Source organism: Patella vulgata, chromosome 3, assembly GCF_932274485.2.
Source record: "Patella vulgata chromosome 3, xgPatVulg1.2, whole genome shotgun sequence".
Taxonomy (NCBI): domain Eukaryota; kingdom Metazoa; phylum Mollusca; class Gastropoda; family Patellidae; genus Patella; species Patella vulgata.
Genome location: NC_065881.2, coordinates 61,541,696 through 61,554,681, shown reverse-complemented (window position 1 = coordinate 61,554,681; position 12,986 = coordinate 61,541,696). Strand labels below are relative to the sequence as shown.

General features: G+C 38.2%; 1 protein-coding gene across 1 annotated transcript in view; it reads right to left on the bottom strand.

The window, feature by feature from the left end:
- The window catches only part of LOC126815686 (uncharacterized), a 43,074-nt gene extending 31,000 nt beyond the window's left edge, over positions 1-12,074 (bottom strand). Inside the window, exon 1 of the mRNA XM_056099933.1 lies at positions 11,913-12,074. The gene's annotated coding sequence lies outside the window, so the exon portion shown is untranslated. The remainder of the gene's footprint in view (positions 1-11,912) is intronic.
- Positions 12,075-12,986: the final 912 nt, after the last annotated feature.

The window sequence follows — 12,986 nt, the reverse complement described above, 5'->3', positions numbered from 1 at the left end:
GTGGAAAGATGATTTTGGTTGAAGTTTTCAACAAGGAAATCTAGGCCTAGTATTTTGAACATATGCTACTATGGATGACCAATCCAGCCATACTCTTGGTACCTCTAAACTTCGGGGATCACGTGGCTAAGTGGGTAAGACGCTGGCTCGCTAGCCTGGAGGTCGGGTGTTCGATCCCTGCATTGGCCGAGAAAGTTCAACCAGATTTTCCGGCGTGGTTCCCCCTTGTCAGTGATGCAGGACGGAGGGCCTGACAAGGACAGCTGTCTAGTCCTTCGGATGAGACGAAAAACCGAGGTCCTGTGTATACATTAGAATGCACGTAAAAGATCCCTTGGCAGTTGGAATTCGATATAAGAGTAGGCGTTAGTGCCGCTGCCCGGGCAAAATTTCCCTCATAGCACACTGTATGGCGTTTGCCCGTCTTCATTAGCCCAGCATAGGAGCAGAACAGTAGGACGTTAAACCCCATTTCATTTCATTTCATTTACCTCTAAACTTTTTGAATTCCTTGGCATCACAGAGGACAAGCTACCTTACACTCTCGAAACCTGCCAAGGAAAAGAAACTTGTTACGGAAGAAGAAATTTAAATCTTCTTGTACGGTCGCTTGATGGGAACTCCTTCAAACTTCCGACCGTGATTGAAACAAACAACATTTCAGAAAACAGGGAAGAAATTCCTACTCCGGAATCTATTGCTGCGATTCCACATCTAATACACATAGCCAAATGCTTACCTTCTGTAGACAACACAGTTGAAATTAACTTACTGATTGGCAGGGATGTACCTGAACTTTTAAAGGTGCGACAGTCAGTGAATGGACCTACGGGAGCACTTTGAACTCAACTACTTGACCTCGGATGGACGGTGCCCGGTGAGTTGTGTCTAGACAGAATTGGTAGCAATGTACATGTATCTGTATCATCCAGACGTACCAAATTCGATGACGAATCCTTAGAATGGAAGCCTTGTGACAACCAAATCCGCTGTAAGGACGAGATCTTAACGGATTCTAAACGTGCAACCAAGTACAATCCAGTGTTTAACGATCATGCAGATCCAACATCACCAATGATGTTTTCCATGTATCTGATTTGGATTCCAACTTTGGATTTTCGGTAGAGGATCGCCTCTTCCTTAAAGCTATGGAAAATGGTTTCCATAAAAACCGACTGGGAAATTGGGAAGCCCCATTGCCTTTCAGAAATCCTAATGTCAACTTTCCGAATAACTACGCCCAAGTCGAGAAACGTTTTTATAACTTGGTTATGGAATTTCCATAAAAACGAGCAACTAACAAAGGATTACATTGAATTCATGGGACGAATCTTGGACAGAGGACACGCATCCAAACTTCCTGATGACCAGCTTACAGTCAATGAAGGAAAGAAGTGGTACATACCACATTTCGCTGTCTATCATCCAAGAAAACCTACTCATCTGCGAGTAGATGTTTCGTTTGAATATGGCGGTACATCTCCCAATCAAGAACTACTGTGTGGGCCTGATCTAATGAACAGACTGATCGGACGATTAATTCGCTTTCGAAGAATATGTTGCTATCATGTCCGACATAGAACAAAATCTATAGTTTCTACGTTAACCCCAAGGACAGAACATACTTACGCTTCCTGTGGTTTAATGAGAACAATTACAACAAGCCAATCGTTGAATACCAAATGAATCTTCACATATTTGGCAATGGTCCTAGTCCTTCAATCGCGACATATAGTCTGAGGAAGGCAACATACGAGACGAAAGACAAGTATGATGCAAAAGCTTTGAAGTTTGTTTATAAAGACTAATCAAATCAGCTCAAGCCATGCTTCAAGACTCAAGCCATGCGTCTACACAAGGTTGTTTCGAATGTACCAGAAGTAATGACAGCATTCCCACAAATCGTTTTGTCACATTATCGTTTGCCTACTCAGCGAACCTGAGGAGTAATTTGGGATCTTGAAAGAGATATACTTACCTTTCATGTTTCCGAAAAGAAGAAGCCTTGTACAAGACGTGGCCTTCTCTCGATTATACATTCTTTATATGACCCATTGGGATTTCTTGCACCAATCACAATCACTGGAAGGAATATTCTTCAAACATTGATTCACACATATACCTGCAAGGATAATCAACTTGGGTGGGATGACCCATTACCGCCTGATTTGCAAGAAGAGTGGATTCAATTGCTTAGTAACCTTAATTCAGTTCCCGATGTACAGATTCCCATATGCTTTAAGCCACACCACTTTGGAATAGTCAAGAGAACCGCGGTTTTTCAGATGCCAGTCAAGATGCCATTGGGATAATTGTTTATCTGCGACTTTTCAACGCAGACTGAGATGTACAAGTCAGCTTCCTCAAAGGTCAAGCTACGGTTAAGCCGCAACGACACTTATCTATTCCACGAATGGAATTTGTGCAGCCGTCTTATTGGTTACAACCGTAAAAGATATCAAGAGGGACCTTGAATACAACATTGATGATACTATTACTACACTGACTCAAAGGTCGTCTTGGGCTACATAACTAATGATTCTCGTCGCTTCTACATCTATGTCGCTAACCGCAGTGAGTTGATTAGGAGTCTTACATCTCCTGATTCTTGAAGGAACGTGCAGTCTGAAGTAAACCCGTCAGACTTCGCTAGGCGTGGGCATTAGAACATGGTAAGGTGCTCCGTGCAGCGAAAATTTTCCCTACTGAAAGTTAAACTCGACACGGGGAATGTGCACGCTTCAATGGCATGTCTCGAAGTGATTTCTGGCTAGTCACGCGGTACGATAACACTCAGCCAAAGAGTCTATAAATAGCCATCGCACGTGAATTTCTCTACACATCTATCAACTATTATAGTCGTAAAAAATCTATGATTGACGATTCTGAATAGCAGTAATATTTAACTTTTTGGTTATTTCAGATATCCTCTCACAGTCTCACACAACAACTTTTGGTCTTCGAAGGAATTATCAGTGAGCAGAAATTCGCCCATGTATCTGTTATTACTCGTCACTTCAGTCAGTTATATAGAGGGATAACTCGTGTTTTCCTTTTGCGTTCGTCACTTCCGATTGTTGAAGCATTGATTACGCATCTATCGTAGCAATGATCTCTGTGATAAAATAATATTTGAAACGTGTTTAACCAGTTCTATCACATGTGTGAAAATGACTGGCACCAATATTGTCCTTTAATTTAGAAAAATTGAGATTTCCAAAAGTCATAGAAAGACGAAAGGGGTTCATTAGTCCGCATGTGCACTAGTCCGCCGACATTTTAACCCGACACCACAACAACCCAAAATCACAGCATTTTAATCCGACGATACGACATGAAATATGTCGTTATGTCGCGTATAAAATGTCGTGATGTCGGCCATCTTCCTCCCAATATACAGTTTGATTATGTACAGTGATCCTGATGTTGGTCAAGTAAGTTCCCCGGGATTTTGCAGCGTGGTTTCTCCATTTAGGTAATGCAGCACGAAGAGCCTTGCAAAGAACAGTGTCTAATTGTGTAGATAGGACAAAAACAGAAGCCCCTGTGTACACATTGGTGTGCACATAAAAGAACCCCTGTCCGTAGAAAATTTCGAACATAGCTATTTGCATAGCGTATGCCTAACTTCAATAGTCCAATTGGCGCAGACAAGTTGTAAAATTAATTGAGTTGAAATCGTGTTTAAAGTTCTGCTGTTCTGCTCGGGGTGGGCTAATGAAGACAGGCATGCGCTATACAGTGTACTATGAGTGAAAACTTTACCCGGATAGCGGCGCTATCGGCCTACTCTTATATTGAATTCAATCAATTCTTAGGAAAATGGTTACGTGAGCACATTCCCCAAAGGGACGGGCTATTGTCGCTGTACTTTCGTTGTTCAGATGGTATATTTCACGATTATATTCTATAATCACGTGCTTCCTGAACTTTATCCAAGTACGGGAACACCTGCTTTTATGGTACACGTATTATCAAGTTGAGTCAACAAAAAGATTGCGAAAAAGAAGAAAGAGGGTCATATGGCAGAAACGTGGCCGGGCGGACCAGTGGTGGCATAACATGGAATTGGCCAGACTGATTTAGAATGGAAGAAGAATTTTCTTATGTTGAGTTAAAATTTTCAAAAACTTACTAATGAATTTGGACCTTTTCTTGAACCAAACAGTTTCACCAATCTACACAGTGTTGAAAACAGACTTGCCATCACTCTTTACACGTTAAGACACTGGTTCTTTTGCAATGACTATAAACACATTTGGGGTTTCAATAAGCACAATTTCTGTTTTTGTCCTTCAGCTTTGCAAAGCTATTACATCTGAATTAGGCAAAACATATTTAAGACTACCCACTCTTCACGAATTTGGAATAACCCAGGCATTTATATGAACACACATTCCAATTAAGAAACCAATTGAGAATTCACAGAATTTTTTTTTATTGTCCAAGCAGTTTTTGACAGTTCCGGTATATTTATGGACGTGGATTGCATGTGGCTAGGTGGTGTACACGATGGGAAATTATTTGCCAGTTACTGTATTAACTGGAAGTCACATAATAACTCCCTGTGGATAACATTCTGTGCAGTTCTGCCGGGACATATAAATGAAATGGGGTTTAACGTCCTGTTGTTCTGCTCCAATTGGCCTAAGGAAGACGGACCAGGACATGTAAATATTCCAAATTATTTAACTGGAGACCAAGATTATGCTCTTGCCTCATATTGTATGAAACAACATCCAACTTGGTTCTCTAACGAACACATATTATTCATATGTTGTGCGCTGCAAAAAAATCCAATAGAGTGTGCATTCGGTCGACCTAAAGCCAGGTGGACAATTTTAACTAAATCCATCAAATTAAAGCTGGAAAACATCCATTTAATCGTTTACAGTTGCTTGGTTCTGCATAATAATTGTGAAGTTAACCGTATAAATGTAGATGAAGAACTTGTTAGAACACAAATATTGGTGATGGAAGCTGGACAAGATACAGGAGAAGGCGAAGTTCTGCGGGATGTTCTTTTAAGAGCAGTACATAAAAGAAATCCTTCCTGACCATTTGTAAATGTGTTTTCATGTTAAATTTAACTTTTGATAAGCATTACAGTCATTAAACTTATATGTAATTTGTTTCTCGTTTGTTCTGGATTGACAATTCAACGAAAAATACCCTCCGAGGCATTCCGCCAGTTGTCCTAGAACAGTGTTTCGCATACAACCACCCCACCCCTTATTGACAAACGGGGCGTTGTATAAGGGATTGAACACTTCGGATAGATCACTCAACCTTTATAGCACCTAGCATAAATAATATCACGACAGTTTCAGGTGCCTTTGAATTTAAAGCTAACGCATTGACAAAATAAGGTGCAATCATTATATTATAAACTACACATTGTCATTTATAGAAACCGATTAGTACCTCTTCGTTCTTCTTGCCTTCGCGCTAACTAAATATCAGAAGAACCGATGATCACAACTATAAGAAACAATACATGTCAACTATGCAAATTGATGATTTAAATGGTTTGTATGTATTATGTCGTCACCATGTTCCGTTTCGTTAACAATTGGCTTGTGAACGCGATACGTACTACAATTGAAAACGGGCATTTAACTCGTCGCTGTTGTAGCGTAGCCAGAGGTTTACCATTAATATAATGTGCAACCCCGGATCCATTCACTTTTATTGAATTGTTTGTTTATTTGTGGTTTCTGAGTATGATGTCTTGTCCATGTAATTGTTTTTATGATCCCCCTGCACTTACTCTTAACATAAGAACACAGTATATCCTAATCCTGTTTGGTAGATGTCCAGGTGTCGGTCAACGGCAAAACTGCCGGGAGCTGGACGAAACATAGTTCAGCTCTGAACGTAGGTCTCATTACACTCGCCCATACTGCACGCAGCGACCCATCTACGTCATACTTCCCAGAATGTGACACTGCCCTGGTTAGCCGCCATTTAAAACGCACATGTGATCATTTTGGGGCGGGACTTATCGACGAGACACCGTTTTGTTTAGACAACAGAGTAAAAATAACCCACGCACGTGTGTTTTATGTAAACACGCCATGTCGATGACACTCGCGTAAAAGCGCTATATAATATGTGCTATGGGTAATATTGCAATAAATTCTTTACCATTGTAAACTGTCTTTAGAGTTTCAATGTGTTTATCTTTCAAAACAAGGTTAGATACTCAAATAACACACTATTTATGGATAACAATTACTGTGGTTTATTTCACTGCGACGTTTCAACAAGATTTCACAAGTCGTTATCAAGCATATAACACAAATAAATAAAATGAAAACAAAATAGCTATATATATATACATCTATGTACATTGTTTATTTAACGGCTTGGGACAGTTGTTCATGCTTGCTGATTTTGCATCCCATTGGAGGGTTCGCACTGCTCGTGTATATATACTATTCAAAAAAAGTAGGGGATATTTGATTTTTAAGTGTTATTAAAGTCACCTAATGAAACTGACGAAGAAACAAATGACAAAATGAAATGAAGTTCACATTCATCGATTTATTCCAAATGATCGTTAGACTAAGTAAGGCACAGACTGACCATTATAAGGGTAAAATGATACCCGGGGTCAAACAGCAAAGTTACCACAGCATCACAACCAAGTCAGTAACGGGTAAATCCTCCTCTGTTTGCCAAACAAGCATTGATCCGACGTGGCATACTCCTAATGAGACGTCTAAGGTCATTTTGGTCCAGATTGTCCCATTCCTGTTGCAACGCAGCAGCAAGTTCTTGGACATTGGCAGGACGTTGTTGACGTTGACGTAACCTCTGTCCAAGCATGTCCCAGACATGCTCGATGGCGGAGAGGTCGGGACTCAGTGCTGGCCAAGGTAATGTGGTGATGTTCTGTTGTTGGAGGTAACCTGTAACGATCCTGGCCCTGTGACATCTTGCGTTGTCATCCTGGAAGATGAAACGGCGGTCATGACGTCGTGCGAACGGCACAATATGGACTGCCAAGATGTTGTCCCGGTAGTACTGGCCTGTAACACGCCCTGCAACAACATGTAAAGCCGTTCTTCCAGCAACAGTGATGCCTCCCCACACCATAACAGAACCACCCCCAAATCGATCATGTCTGATGACGTTAACGTCTTGGAAGCGCTCGTTTCGACGACGCCACACCCTCCTACGTCTGTCCAAAAAATCAACAGTGAACCTTGACTCATCTGAAAACATCACATTGCTCCAGCGTCGATTATCCCAGTGTTGACGATCCCTACACCAACGACGTCTTGCCTGAATGTGATGATCTCTCAAACAAGGGATCACGCGAGGACGTCGGGCGCGAAGGTGACCCCTATGCAGTCGATTCCGAATCGTCTGGCCACTCACTCTCACACCAGTGTCTGTTTGAAGACGAGCGCTGATCTGATTTGCTGTGATGACACGATTTCTCAAGGCCAAGGTACGGATAAATCGATCCTGGGCTTGAGTTGTCGCCCTTGGTCGACCTGAGCGTGGTCTGTCCTGTACAGATTGTGTATCACGGTATCTGGACCATAGCCTGCTTATGACAGACTGAGAAACATTCATCGTCCGCGCCACAACCGCCTGTGTTGTGCCGATCTGTAGCATGCCAAGGGCACGTAACCTTTCATTTTGGGTAAGCCGACGCATATCAAAATTTGTTTTCTGGTCACTAAAACAATTAAACTGATGTTTCCACCCTGGAATTCAATGCCACAATGACTGTAACATTCAAAGTCAGAGTTGTGCAAATCTTGGGTTGGACCCCCATGATGATCCCAAGCATCACCTGCATTCCATGCAGTAGCTATTGGTGCGTTTGGGCGTCACATGTAACTGGAAATGTTTCTTCTGTTAGGTTCTATAGTGACTTTTTTCGTAGTCATTTGCATATTTTAGTATTATGCCCCCAAAATCAAATATCCCCTACTTTTTTTGAATAGTATATATATAGCTATTTTGTTTTCATTTTATTTATTTGTGTTATATGCTTGATAACGACTTGTGAAATCTTGTTGAAACGTCGCAGTGAAATAAACCACAGTAATTGTTATCCATAAATACACTGAAAAAACCCTTGTGTTGGATCTCAACACAAGAACTTGTGTTAAAAATATTTAACACATGTTTGTGTTGTATTGCATTGCAATGACACAAGTTTGTGTTCTTTTCAATGTCTTAACACAAACTTGTGTACATTTATAAAATCTTATGTGGTTTTTTTTTTCCATATAATTAATTACGTCGACATTAAAGATAACATTTATTATGTTCCTTTATCACATTATGTTTTTTATTTATTGAGAAAATCTGAATGGGATTGGGGAACTGGATTAGGGATCTGGCCTAGCCTATATGTAAAACCACTCTTCCTGAATTTGAATGTCGAGTAATTCACTTGATTTATTTTTTAATATTTCTAATTATCTAAAAGGATATTATATTAATTATTACAAACATTAAGTAGAAATCGCAATGTATGTATCGTGCGATGCATTTAATATCTCTTTTAAAACAACGTATTTTATAACAGTATACTGATATAAGAGATCAAAGTTTTAGTCAATTATTATCTAAATATAAACTATTTATTTAATTAGATATAATAAAAGATTATTCTGATTCTACTCTTTGTTTATTTTCACATCTTGTCTCAGACAATATACAGAGACAGGTTATTACAATGTCTGCATTTGGAAGTGTCTGATTGATATCGCCCCAATAAACTTGACACATCAAATACAATAACAATTGTGTTATATCTACGTTTTAAAAAAATGTTTGAATGGGCGTGGAAATAGTCGAGTTAATCTTTTTATTTAATTTAATTGGTTCATTAATCGAAATTGGAAATTTATTCTTACCTGTAAATGACCAATTAAAATGAATTACTCTTAAAACAAAGAAAGAAATATTTATTGAAGTAATTTTGCGGTATTAAACCCTGTGGTACAGCAAATGTTAACTGTATTATTAAGCATTAGTATCGAAAAAAAGTGATATTGTTGTGAAAAAAGTTTGTTCAGAAAATAAGAACATCAGGTTTGTGATTTTGGTATTTTTTAATACAATGTATTTATAACGCAAATTTTTCGTTTCGGTTAAAACAAAATATACGTCCATTTTAATTGGCCGAAGGATGTGTGACTAATAGAAATATGGGGGGCGGACAAACTGACCAAACAGTATATTTCGAGGTATTTGAGGTAAGCTAATTTAATATTATATCATAACTGCATGTGCATAATTGTGTTCTGTTTGATTAAATATTCAAAAAATCATTCTTAGGATACAACCTCGACACCAGTCCGCCCTGAATTGCAATGTTTGTTTTGTGTTCTGGGCGCCATTTTGAATATAATACAATCCAGCGATAGTGTAGTCTAATTCCTTTAAAAGGGAATCCGAATTTGTTAATTTTCTGCAATATCACTTCGGTGGAAGCGGACGTTAAATAAAGCTATTTCACGTACAAAGACCTACAATAAAATCCAGGTGAATTGGCAAAAATATTCATGTATTTTCTTGATGAAGAGTAGCTATTTCAATATGTAAATGCCCAGTCATCTTAGACAAATAATAATTCCAACTTCAAATCAGTTGTATTTATTCAAATCATACCATGAAGAATTGTATTTTTCCACTTGCATAATAATAAAAACTTGACTTTTATTATTTTATTTCTTCAGGCCAAGAGCATGGAAAATTGGTAATTGCCTTGTATCACTGCTAACTATAAATCACAGGGAGCCTTGGGCAGAAATGATAATATGGTTCTCAGATATGTTACTGTGTACAGACTGAACAGAAAATATTTATACACTTGCTATTACAGTACTGGCCAAATTAATAGCAATTTTTTCTAAAAACGTTGCAGAAGTAACTCACTAAAATTGAAGTATGAATAAAATCATACACCGTGAATATATTGAACTGAATATTCTTACACATAACCATAGGCGTACGGGGAAATTTTTGACTGGGGGGCGGTGGTGGTTGGTGCCCCAAAAATGTAGTTAGGTTCTTAGTATGTTACATAATAATAATAAATTCGCTGTTAAATTGGACACATTCAAGAACACAATATTTTTTTATACAACTTTTACAAAGTACAATTGTGTGCCCAAATTTTCCCAGCATTTGGTTCCCAAAATGGGGGGGGGGGGGCGCCGCCCCCAGCCCCCCCGCCCAGCTCGTACGCCTATGCACATAACCATATTGACATCTACTTCACATTGCATGGTTGGTCGACGCAACGCCGTGTATAGATAAAGTTGCGACAACTGTGAAGCCAGGAATTTCATATGACGTCATGCAAACTTATTATCTATTTATATGACCTATTATATTGTTGGATGTCATAGATTTCAGCGAATAAGTGTATATAGGACATAAAACATACATTTTTTAAACGAAAAGTATAGCTGAACATACTATTATTAGTATTATACAACAATCGCACATTATTGTTATATAGCCTTATTCTATAAGAAAAATCAAAATAAAAGATACACTAGATAAAAGTACTATTAAACCAGGGGCGGATCTAGGAATTTTGAAAAGGGGGGGGGGGCTGCAAAATGAAGGCATTGACCGCGGAGACGGGGCTTGCCGCTGAGGGGGCAGGGGGGGCCCCAAGAAAATTATCCGTCATTTCCTTGCATCTGTAGCCATTCCAAGAGCTATTTCCCAGACTGGTGTGTTTGAGTCGATGGTTCGAGTCATTTGGGATCCCTACAACGGGTTGGGAACTGACATATTTGAGTCTGAGAAAAGGCACTTTCAGCCGTAAAAAAGGGCACTGTTGAAAATTAGGGGGGGGGGCGCCCCTCGCGCCCCCCATTGAATCCGCCTCTGATTAAACATATTTAACTTGCATTCGCTTTTAAAGGAGCTAAATCGCTAATATTTGGGAACTAGAAATTGTCACAAATGGGTCGCACTAACCTTGATGTTCACAAATACGTAAGACGATGTGAACATCAACTAAAAAGATATGTAATGTGATTCAGCTGCAAGGTGATATATGCATATATTATTATTATTATTATTATTATTGTTCGATTTATATAGCGCTTCATTACACGTGAAGTGTTTCTAAGCGCATATCACAAACATATACTTCAAACACACAAAAACAATCAAAATCAGGAGAACATAATTAAACACAGCTGCCTGTTAGGCGCTATTATTCAAAGGTTTATATCCAACAAATCAACCGGCTAATCTCTATATTGAACTCAGTCGAGGTATTACCTGATGAACACCTACACCAAGTAGAGTTCAAAAATAAAAACGAAGTTTAAAAGAATCAACTTCATTAACAAAAATTAAACAATCAAAAACTAAACTGATAAATCAAATTCAAACGAAACAAATAAAACAAAGAAAATGAAAAGAGCAGTTCATTACCATTCTACATTAACAAAATAAAGGAAATCAACTTGTGAAAATTTGTTAAAAAAACAAAAAAAACATCAGTTGTCTTATTTTACACATAACTTGTTATCAGTATTAGAAGAGATTACACACAGACAACTGAGGGAGCCACATTTATTTGTACGGAAAATCATGTTTAAGCTTGTAGACCCTCTAAGGAACACAATTTCTATCCGATATCCATTTTAATCTCGGCCATCCGATAATCTAGAGAGTTGCTTATAGGCTTGTCATGTGAATAAATGTTTAAATAGTTTATCTAACATTTTGAAGACAAAAAGACCTGCCATAACATCTTTAACGACAAGATACCATCAGGCATTTAAATTTTTGTTGTGCTCAGTTCAATTACGAAACAACTGTTTAATTCAATTAGTACATATTTTTAACAGGTCAGACGTTTGAATGACTAATGACATACATCAAAACAAAAGACTAAACACGACACTAACCCTCGTGATTTTCCTGTATCGGGGAAAGTTGGGATTCGACAACTGACAGCTCCCTCGAAGCAATCCTTTAAACTTTCTTCTGTGGTATCGTAGGACAAGTTTCTGGCTGTTAGGGTTTTACCTTTAGGTCCACCCCCCTGGCTTCTACGATCTCCACCTGAGGTATTCATATATGCAGCATAGATAATTAAAACTTCTATTCAAGTTAAACCAACTGTATCTATTTATGTCTTACGTCGAGCTGAATACATTTTATGATTTATTGTCATGAAAACATCTATTGGTGGTTAACAGTGTGTAACTAAAAACTAAAATTGGATCTTATTATTGCCAATGATATAATGTACCTTGAATTTTTTATCACGAAGTCTATCGCATCCAGATATTTAAAGCGCGTTTACAATATATTCATTTTTTTGTATCGTAAAATTCATCTTCATTTGACGAACTACACCCAAACTACAGTCAGTGTAAACACGGTTTGGAGACTGTATCTGAACTACAGGGTACATCGAACTACAGTGTACATCATGCTTAAGAGACACTATCTAATATCCAACAGGAAAAATGACGATTAATTTAATATCCGCCAATTGGTGTTGCTGCTATTTTGTATTTTCAAAATTTATCTTCAAATTCAGAGACATCGAAAACCATATAAAGGACATTGCAAAAGTCATATCTTACGTATCTTAAGAGGTGCCCTTTTAGTCTACCAAATTTATGTTTTTTTTGTTAAATTGCCTTATACATGTATTACCAAATTCGGTAGCCCTTTTAAAAGAAATGCCCGGCACCACATGGAAAATACATTTCTTTAATTGATGTTTGTCAAATTCGATTTCCGCACATTTCGCGTACATAACCACGATATAATGGTCGAATATTACGTACATCAGATAAACTATTTTTAAAGCCCAAAACTATTCAACTAGTCTCTTTTAGTTATCAAGCACCTGTTTTATGGGATAATCTACCATTTAGTTTAAGATCTTGTACATCTCTATATTCTTTTAAAAAAACAACTTAAATCACATTTATTTAATGAGGCTTTTAACTGACTCTGTATACAAT